The sequence below is a fragment of the Dama dama genome, chromosome 19 (genome assembly GCF_033118175.1).
Source record: "Dama dama isolate Ldn47 chromosome 19, ASM3311817v1, whole genome shotgun sequence".
NCBI classification, from domain to species: Eukaryota; Metazoa; Chordata; class Mammalia; order Artiodactyla; family Cervidae; genus Dama; species Dama dama.
In genome coordinates this window covers 66,960,538-66,970,708 of record NC_083699.1, presented here as the reverse complement: position 1 = coordinate 66,970,708, position 10,171 = coordinate 66,960,538, and the positions used below count along the sequence as shown (strand labels likewise).

Sequence of the window (10,171 nt, the reverse complement as noted above, 5' to 3'; positions counted from 1 at the left end):
TAGGGTAGGTCTCAGAAATCAGGCAAATCCCCGTGCGTGGGGTGGCGGGGGCTGGCGAGCACCAGAGTTATTGACTAGAGGCCATCATGGCCCATGACGTCCCCAAATTAGCCTTGGGTTTTCCGGCAGCAAAGCCCTGCTTAATTATTCCTGGTGTGAGCTGACCCAGCATGACACAGGGAGGTATTGTATGTCAGGGACCCCGAGGAAAAGGACAGGTCAAAAGTCATCCCGAGAGGAAATCTGGCCCCCGCACCCGAGGCCTCCCATCCCTGTCTCCAGGAAACTGACATCAAACAAATCAGATATTAGTGCTGTGAACCCTGAGAGGGATGCAAGATCTGAACTCACTCAGCAACACCAGCAAACACTTGGAGTCATTTACTCCTCCGTCGTCTAAAGGCATTCCCAGAAGACAGTGAGTGAGACAAGCAACCACGACGCAGGATCTTGGTGGGCATTTAAGGTCGTTTTTACTCGATGTTGGCGCCTTTACCCCCTCCAAAGACACTCACTATAGCAACAGATGGTTTTGCCTTTAGCTGTTCAATAAAGAAAAAGGCTGCTTTAAAAATTTTTGTAAAAATCTCTCTTAAATCCTTTAAATCTCTTTCAGGCTTCATCTCAATTATCTCAGGGGGCAAAAAAAGTCTCAATTGCATTAACCAGGTCTTTTACAAAAGATGAATTGGCTGTCGCAAAGTTTCTAAGTGACACTCCAAATCACAAAATAGTAATCCCAGCCAGAGCAAATGATGGCTTTCTGAAAAAGCCTTATGTCCCCAGAAGCCTCAGGGAATTTGTGTTGCATTATTTCATTTCACAGAGGGGAGAGCAATAGCCTTCTACTGCCCAGAAAGAGCTATTTTCCTTGGTAAACTTAAGACAGACGCACCTGATGAAGAGGGGCTTCCCAGGTGGCACCAGTGTTAAAGAATTTGCCTGCCAATTCAGGGGAGGTAAGAGACACCAGTTCTATCCCTAGGTCAGGGAAGTTCTGGAGAAGGGCATAACAACCCTCTCCAGTATTCTCGTCTGGATAATCCCATGGATAGAGGAGCCTGGCAAACTACAGTCTGTAGGGTCACAAAGATTCGGACATGACTGAAGTGACTTAACACACACCTGATGAAGAGGTCATCCAACCCTGCAGGAAGCATCCTCTGATGAATTCATCAGAACAAAATGCTGCTTTCCCAGAAGACTTAGAATTCTTCCACATGCCTACAGCATCCGCCAGGTCTTCACTCATTCATTTTTTCATTCATTCTTGCATCCAGCATCCACCAAGTCTTCACTCATTCATTCTTTTCTCTTGCATCTAGCAATATTTATTGGGGCTGATTCTGGGCCAGGAACTGTACCAAGTGCTAAGTATATTCAATACAGGAGAGAACAAGGCAAGGTCCCGCTTCTATGGGCTATCATTCTCATGACAGGGACAAAATAATACATAAATATACACATAATAATGCCTCGGATAGTGAAGAAAAATAACACCACGGGAGTAGACAGAGAACTATGGGCCAGGAGCCAAGGGATTTTTAGGAGGTGATGTTTGAGCCAAGATCTGAGTGATGAGGGGGAAGAAGCCAAAACAAATATCCAAGAACTTTCTATGCAGAGGGAACAGAAGTTCTGACTTGGGAATAAGCTTGTTCCCAAGTCAGGGACCAGCCAGTCCAGAAGGCTGGAGTGACCTCACATCTGCTAGGATGGCAGTCATTAATGAGACAAGGGAAGATGGATACTAGTGAGCATGTGGGGAAGAGGGAACCCTTGTGGCTGTTGGTGGGACTATGAATTGGTCCAACTACAGTGGAAAACAACATGGCAGTTTCTTGAAAAATTAAAAATACAGTGATCATATGATCCGGCTATCCCACTTCTGGGTATTTATCTAGAGGGAAACCAAATCACTGCCTCAAAAAGATATTATCATCCTGTGTTCAGTGCAGCATCATTTATACTAGCCAAGAGATGGATACAACCTGAGCATCCCTTGGTGGATAAACGAATACATGGAATTCTGCTCAATGTTATGTGGCAGCCTGGGTGTGGGGGGAGTTTGGGAGAGAATGGGTACATGAATGTGTATGACTGAGTCCCTTCGCTATTCACCTGAAACTATGACAATATTGTTTGTTAATCGACTATACCCCCAAAACAAAGTAAGTTTTTTTTTTAAAAAGAATATGTGAGATACATACATACATACCCACACACACACACACACACACACACACACACTAGAATATTATTCAGACATAAAAAAGAAGGAAATCTTGCCCTTTGTAACATCATGGATGGGTGGGCCTTGAGGACATTATGCTAAATGAAATAAACCAGAGAGACAAATACTGTATGAATTCATTTATATGCAGAATCTTAAAAAAAAAATCTCATGGATATAGCAAACAGGTCTGTGGTGGCCAGAGGTACAGGGTGGGTGAAATGGGCGAAGAGGGTCAAAGGGCACACATTTCCAGTTGTAAGATGAATAAGTTGTGGGATGTAACATACAGCAAGGTGACTGTAGTTAACCAATACTGCTTTATATATTTGAAAGTTTCTAAGAGAAGAAATCTTAAAAGTTATCATCACAAGAGGAAGAAATGTGTAACCACACGAGGTGGTGAATGTTAACTAAACTTATGGTGGTGATTATTAAGCAATATATACATACATCAGATTATTATGCTGTATGCCTTGGATGAATACAATGCTGCATGTCAACTATAACTCAATGAAACTGGAGGACAAAAGGCTAGAGTGTTGGTTTCTGCTCTACAACAACACAAATCAGCCATAATTATACATATCTCCCCTCCCTGTTGAGCCACCCTCCCCTCCCACCCCTCACAGATCTTCACAGACTGTCAGGCTGGGCTCCCTGTATTATATAGCAGCTTCCCACCAGCCATCTATTTTACACGTAATAGTGTATGCATGTCAATGCTACTGTCTCCATTTATCCCACTTCTCCTTCCCCCACTGTGTCCAGAAGTCTATTCTCCACATCTGCGTCTCCTTTGCGTCCCTGCCACACTATAAAGCAATTTTCCTTCAATTAAAAAAAATAAAGGAACCAGTGAGTTGCAACATGTATAATCAGCCACACACAAAGAAGTAACTGACCTTGATTTAATTTACCTATTTTTATTGTAACAAATTGGTGTCATGATAATCAAATGTGAAACACACCAAAAAAAAGGCTTGCTGTTGTTCAGTCACTAAGTTGTGTCCAACTCTTTGCGACCCCACAGACTGCACCCCGCCAGGCTTCCCTGTCCTTCACCATCTCCCGGAGCTTGCTCAAACCCATGTCCATCGTGGCAGTGATGCCATCCAACCATTTCATCCTCTGTCACTCCCCTCTCCTCTTGCTCTCAATCTTTCCCAGCATCAGGGTCGTTTCCAGTGAGTCAGCTTTTCACATCAGGTGGGCAAAGTACTGGGGCTTCAGCTTCAGCATCAGTCCTTCCAATGAGTATTCAGGACTGATTTCCTTTAGGATGGACTGGTTGGATCTCCTTGCAGTCCAAGGGACTCTCGAGTGTTTTCTCCAACACCACAGTTTGAAATCCTCAGTTTTGTGGTGTAAGCAAGGTGCCGGTGTTAAGAGATGAAACTGAACAGATGGACCGGGTCATATAACGTGTGTTGGCTGTTGTAGGAAATGTGGATTTGATTCTTCTGAGGTTTCCCTTTGTCTTTGGTGGCCAACACTTTCACTCTGATGCACTGAGATGTGGTTGTCTTCATCTTTATCTTGCTTAGGGCTCAGAGTCCTTATGGAACATGTGATCTGATAGCTATTTTGGAACTTCTTCCTGCCGTTATCTCTTCAAATGTTATTCTGCCTCATTTTCTCCCCTCTCTCCTGCTGGGACTTCAGATCCATGCATGTTTGACCTTTCTCTGCATCCTTCTGTCTCTGACTCTTTTCTGCTTTCTTCCCTTTGCGCTTCCTTCTACCTGTTTTTTCTTGTTCCAGTTCATTAATTTTCTCCTCCGCTGTGTCAAACCTGTGAATGGAAACTTAGGGTCTTGAAACTTCCCTGGTGGTCTAGTGGTCAGGCTCTGTGCTTCTACTGAAGGGTTTGGTCACTGCTTAGGGAACTGAGATTACATATGCCTCCTGATGCAGCCAAAAATCTTAAAAAAGAAAGAAAACTTAGATTTTCCATTTGCAAGACTTTCTTTCGATTCTCCCTTATAGTTTCTATTTCTCCACCAAAATGCTCATTTCGTATTCATTTCCTTGAAGATATCAAGCATAGTTTTTTTCAAGCCCACTAATTTGGATTTCTGGTAGGTATGTTTCCTTTACTTCTCAATTCTCTTTCTCGCTGTTTTTTTTTTTTTAGTACCATTGTTTTGTCTCCTTGTACACAGGTTGTTTTGATTTGATGCCAGACATTGTGTGTCGAAAACATAGAGATCTTGGAGGATGTTTTCTTGGTCAAGAGAGAAATTGCATCTACTTACAGGAGGCAGCTGTGTGTATAAGCTCCTTGACCCAAACTGGAATTGAAACAATTCAAAGCTGGACTTCAGTTACTGAAGTGAATCTTTCACCCCTTACTCCTAGACAGGAGTTCTGTGTGGTTTTTCCAGACCAAATGCTCTGGTGTCCAAAGCTTTCAGCTCCTCATGAGCCCCAAATACCCACGTCCTTCTATCCACACTGTCTATCAACAGCTCTGTCAGCTTCTTATTCTCTTGACTTCTTTCTTCTTCTGGGGAAAAAAAAAAAGGACACCTGGGGAAAAGGGGTCACAAATGCTGGCTCACTTTTCTGTATTTTATTCCTCTCCCAGATCTTGGTCCTAAAATTTTTCACTGCTCTGTTAACTCTCCAAGGCCTTCAAATATTTGTCCTGTTGTCTTCATTTCTAGCTGTTCTCAGGAGAAGGGTTGCATTTTACTTCATGTGTGTGATAGATTGCATGCAAAAATAACCTAGATTCTCCACTCCTCCCTCCATACACACACACAGTTTATAAATTTTAAGCATGCTCTGCTTTAGTCATACATTATGTACATTAGAAAATGAACACTGTGTATATTTTTAAATAGAAGGATAGGAAATGAGAAAATATAGATAAAAGATTTAATGGCTTCCTCTCCTCCCCACTCTGGGGATCACTGGTCTAGGAGTATTTGAGGGATGGGGCGTTAACTATTACGGGTCAGGTGCGTGAGGGCGAAGTTGGTGAGAAGCGGCTGGATTCTTCATGTGTTTTGAAGGCAGAATTGAAAAGTCTTGCTGATGAATTGTACACGGAATGTACAGAAAAGAGAGGGGTCTTGAACAAATCCGGTTTTCGGTTCAAGCAGCTGGATAAATACAGTTGCTATTGACCGAGGTGGGGAGGCCCAGGCTGGGGCGGGTGGGAAGGTGGTGGGTAGGGGGTGAAGAAGAGTCTGCTGTGTACTGTGGACATGCACTTTCCCCCGGAGAATCTCTCCGTCTGAAGGTGAGCTCGAGAAAGCTGTGGGAGGTGGCCCACCCCGTCTCTAGAGTGTGCTTCTCCCAGAGCCTCTCACCTTTCGAGACAGACCTCATTGTGTCTGTGGGATGTGTATCTTTCTAAATAAATCCACTTCTTACCTATTTAAAAGAAAAGAAAAGAGTTGTTCAGACTTAAATTCCAACTTTTCTGAAAATCCTCCTTGGACTCTTCCCACCGCTTCCAAACTGTGCTGTGAAAAGCTTCAGGACCTCTGGGCCAACATTTCACAATCTGGGTTCTTCAGAATACCAGTTCTACAAGGAGTTGATACATATTGTGTGGTGACGGAGGAGGAGGAGGAGGAGGATCCTAATGACCAAGTGCGGGAAATGGTGCACTAACTGAACAGCAGGAAAATGTTGCTTACACAGGTTGTTTCACTGCAGGACTTCTCAGAGCCTTTATTATGCTAACTGGAACTATAATGATGAGACTTCAGTTTTTAAAAATAGTCTATTTTCAATTACATAATATGAAAAAGGGAGAAGAAATGTGTGTGTATTATATATGTACATAAGTAATGTACACATGTATGTATTGATTTATACATACATGAAATATACATACATATATTTATGTGAGGGCTTCCCTGATGGCTTAGTGGTAAAGAATCTGCCTGCCAATGCAGGAGACACAGGTTTCATCCCTGGGTCAGGAAGATCCCCTGGAGAAGGAAATGGCAACCCACTCCAGTATTTTTGCCTGGGAAATCCCATGGACAGAGGAGCCTGATGGGCTACAGTCTAGGGGCTTGCGAAAGAGTCAGACACGACTGAGCGACTAAACAACCGTAATAATACCTGTGCTGTGCTTGCTTAGTTGCTCAGTCATGTCCGACTCTCTGCAACCCCTGGGACTGTAGCCTGCCAGGCTCCTCTGTTCATAGCGATTCTCCAGGCAAGAATACTAGAGTGGGTTGCCATGCCCTTTTCCAGAGGATGCTCCCAATAGGGGGATCAAACTCAGGTCTCCCACATTGCAGGCAGATTCGTTACCATCCGAGTCACAAGGGAAGCCCAAGAATACTGGAGTGGGTAGCCTATCCCTTCTCCAGGGGATCTTCCCAACCCAGAAATCAAACTGGGGCCTTCTGTATTGCAGGCAGATTCTTTACCAACTGAGCTACCAGAGAAGCCCCAATAATACTTACATATATGTGTATATATATATATATATATATATAAAATAAGTATAAAATATACATACATAAAATATCATTGGAAGGAATGAGTAAGTTTGATTGCCTATGGAGATGACATCTGGGTGACTGGAGGATTCATGTCAAGGGAAGAGTCATCTGTGGCTTATTAACTTTGAGTCACGTGAATATATTCAGTTCAGTTCAGTGCAGTGCTTAGTCATGTCCAACTCTTTGCAACCCCATGAACCACAGTCCACCCAAACTCATGTCCATTGAGTTGGTGATGCCATCCTACCATCTCATCCTCTGTTGTCTCCTTCTTCTCCTGCCCTCAATCTTTCCCAGCATCAGGGTCTTTTCCAGTGAGTCAGCTCTTTGAATCAGGTGGCCAAAGTATTGGAGTTTCAGCTTTAACATCAGTCCTTCCAATGAACACCCAGGGTACCTACTCAATTGTTTTAATAAAATTGTTGAGAAGTAAACTTTTTAAAAGCACGTGCTCTCTCATTCTGCATTTCTTCCTTATCTCTACTCACTACTCTGGGAGCAGGAGCCGCGTCCTACAGCTTTCCATCTGTGGCTGAACCTGGCCCAGCCCTGAACACAAACATCCTTACCTCGATTTGCTTGCCAAGCGTCCAGTATTTGTTAGGAGGTGGCATTTCCTGGGGCAGCCAGGTGGCAGTGGAGAACGGCAGAGGCTAGAGTGGATCCATCGTAGAAGGCAGTAGCGCCCCACTCCAGTACTCTTGCCTGGAAAATCTCGTGGACAGAGGAGCCTGGTGGGCTGCAGTCCGTGGAGTGGCTAAGAGTTGGACACGACTAAGTGACTTCACTTTCACTTTTCAATTTCATGCATTGGAAAAGGAAATGGCAACGCACTCCAGTGTTCTTGCCTGGAGAATCCCAGGGGTGGGGGAGCCTGGTGGGCTGCCGTCTACGGGGTTGCACAGAGTCGGACACGACTGAAGTGACTTAGCAGCAGCAGCAGCAGGGTGGATCCATTAGGGTGACAAAGGGGCTGTGTTCCTCAGCACTCGGGTCTGCCGTGGGCAAGGGTTTCCAGCACCAGGCGGACATCAGCCCCGTGTGTGCAGCACCTGGATCATTTTTCTTCCAGGAAAGAAAATTTAAACGACACCCATGGAATTACGTGCTGTGTTAGCTTCAGAGTGCTAGATGCTGTCAAATGGGATCACGGTAATACCCCAGTCTGCGCTTGCTTTGAAAGTTAACGGGAGCGATTGAACGAGATAACATAAATTACAATCTCCTCGTCGACAGTTAAGACACTATAGGGGCAACTCAGGAACGCCATTCCCAGTGGGAATGGGGGTGGGGGGGTGGGGATGGGGGGCCCAGGGTAAGAATATAAATGGAGGCCTACAAACCACAACAACTAAATATTTTAAAGCGATAAATCAAGTGGAAAAAGGGTTCACTTGAGTCCTAGCTTCCACCTTTTTGCCCGTTTATACAGTTCATGGAGTTCTCACAGCGGGTATACTGGGGCAGGTTGCCATTCCCTCCTCCAGTGGACCACGTTTTGTCAGAACTCTCCACCGTGACCCGTCCATCCGGGGTGGCCCTGCACGGCATGGCTCATCGTTTCATTGAGTTACGCAAGCCCCTTCGCCACGACAAGGCTGTGACCCCCCGAAAGGGGTGGTGACGGACAGGGAAGGTGTCCATCTTCTGGGAGACGGTGCAGGAAAGGAAGCCTAGCCAGCTGCAGTCCATGGGGTCATGAAGAGTCGGACACAACTCGGGACTGAACAACAACACAACTTGATAGGCAGACCTTACGTGCGGTGCTAAGTCGCTTCAGTCATGTCCGACTCTTTGTGACCCTAAGGACTGTGGCCCGCCAGGCTCCTCTGTCCATGGGATTCTCCAGGCAAGAAAACTGGAGTGGGTTGCCATGCCCTCCTCCAGGGGATCTTCCCAAGCCAGGGATCAAACCCGCATCTCTTTAGGTCTCCTGCGGGCTCTTTACCACGAGTGCCACCTGGAAAGCCCAGACAGACCTTATAACAAACCTGGAAGGCTGCACTTGAATCTGCAGGGCTCCCTGTCCTGGAAGTTCTGGAATCCCATGGTGGGGCAGGGAGGAGCTGGACCCTGCCCACCCCCCAGGGCGACCCCCTCATTCTCCCCTCCTCTCATCCCCCAACCAGCTCCATCTGCTCCTAAGAAATCTCACGGGCACTGTGGTTGCCCCTCATTTGTCTTACAAACAGCCATTCCACAGCCTCCTCCCTGGGCCTAAAGGGGACAACACCCTGCCACCTGTTCACCCTTGGCGGGGGTGGTAGACAGACCTTGGGGAGAAGCAGACTTGGGATCCCAGGGGTGGGAATTCCAGGGTCCCCAGCATGTGGAGCAGGATCTGGGGCAGGGGGGTATCATGGGCTCAGCCCCACAGACTCCTGGCCCCATGGGGAAACCAAGGTGGGCGCTTCTCGTCTGGACCTGGGGATAGGGCAGATGGTGACCTGAATGAAGCTCAGTGATCGTCACTCATTAAAAATCATAACACCAGCAAGTGCTTCCTGCTGAGGGCTCCCTACCTGCCAAGGAATCTATGTGCTACACACAAATTGAGTGTCAAATGGCTTACCTGTCTGCGTTTCAGCAAGCCTGTCCCTTGGGAAGCCCGCTCTCACTGAGGAGGAGGATTTTCTAAGTTCAGATTATCAAGACGCTTCTCTTGTTGTGACCACGCCACAGTGAAGAGATTATGAAGTTGAAAGTGTCGTTCAGGGAACTCCCTGGTGGTCCAGAGGTTGAGACTCAGGGCTTTCACTGCAGTAAGCCCAGGTTCAACCCCTGGCGAAGGAACTAAGATCTTGAAAGCCGCCAAGGTGCGGCTGAAAATAAATAAGTTAAAAAAAAAAAAAAAAAAGATAGTCTCAGAAACTCAGCTCCTGCCTCATGTAATCAAGAGGTCGGGGACAGGAGGAAAAAGAGCAGGAGGAAGTGAGAAATCTGACCTCTTGGGGACTGAAAATCTGACCTTGATGGTTGGGACTCAGAGCCTTTAGAAAAATCCAGAAAGATATCTGGAAGGCTTAGAATACCCAAGGCACAGAGGAAGGATGTCTTCAAGCCCCTGTGGAGAACGCCAACCCTCAGCTCAAATCAGAACCTAGATGACACTGAGAAATGTACCCCCCCACACCCCACCCCCGCACCGGTCCCTGAACAGCATCCAGGGGACCAAGTCCCCGAGTGAGGGGTCAAGGATTGGCTGATCCTGCGGGTGAGCAGGAAGGAACCTGGGGAGCAGCCGAGGTATTCAGAAAACTTTTCCTCCTCGGTAAGATCATATGAAGAGACACACTTGTCTGCCTCTAAAACAGGCTGAGTGTTGACGTGATGGCTGGAGCAGCAGCGCCATCTTTTGACCAGAGGAGGACAAAGCTAAGAAGCGTCAGTCCAAAGAGGGAAGGAATGCTGGTCTTTGATGACACCCCTGAGCCACTCAACTCCAGAAGTGCTGCCTCCGGGC

At 46.4% G+C, this 10,171-nt stretch overlaps 1 long non-coding RNA gene across 1 annotated transcript; it reads right to left on the bottom strand.

Annotated features, from left to right (window-relative positions):
* Positions 1 to 3,143: 3,143 nt before the first annotated feature.
* On the bottom strand, positions 3,144 to 9,781 carry LOC133073601 (uncharacterized). Its single transcript, XR_009697011.1, has 3 exons — positions 9,281 to 9,781; positions 7,278 to 7,773; positions 3,144 to 5,617 (listed from the first exon to the last, which is right to left on the bottom strand). It is a non-coding gene; the product is annotated as an uncharacterized LOC133073601 (long non-coding RNA).
* Between the last annotated feature and the right edge of the window lie 390 nt (positions 9,782 to 10,171).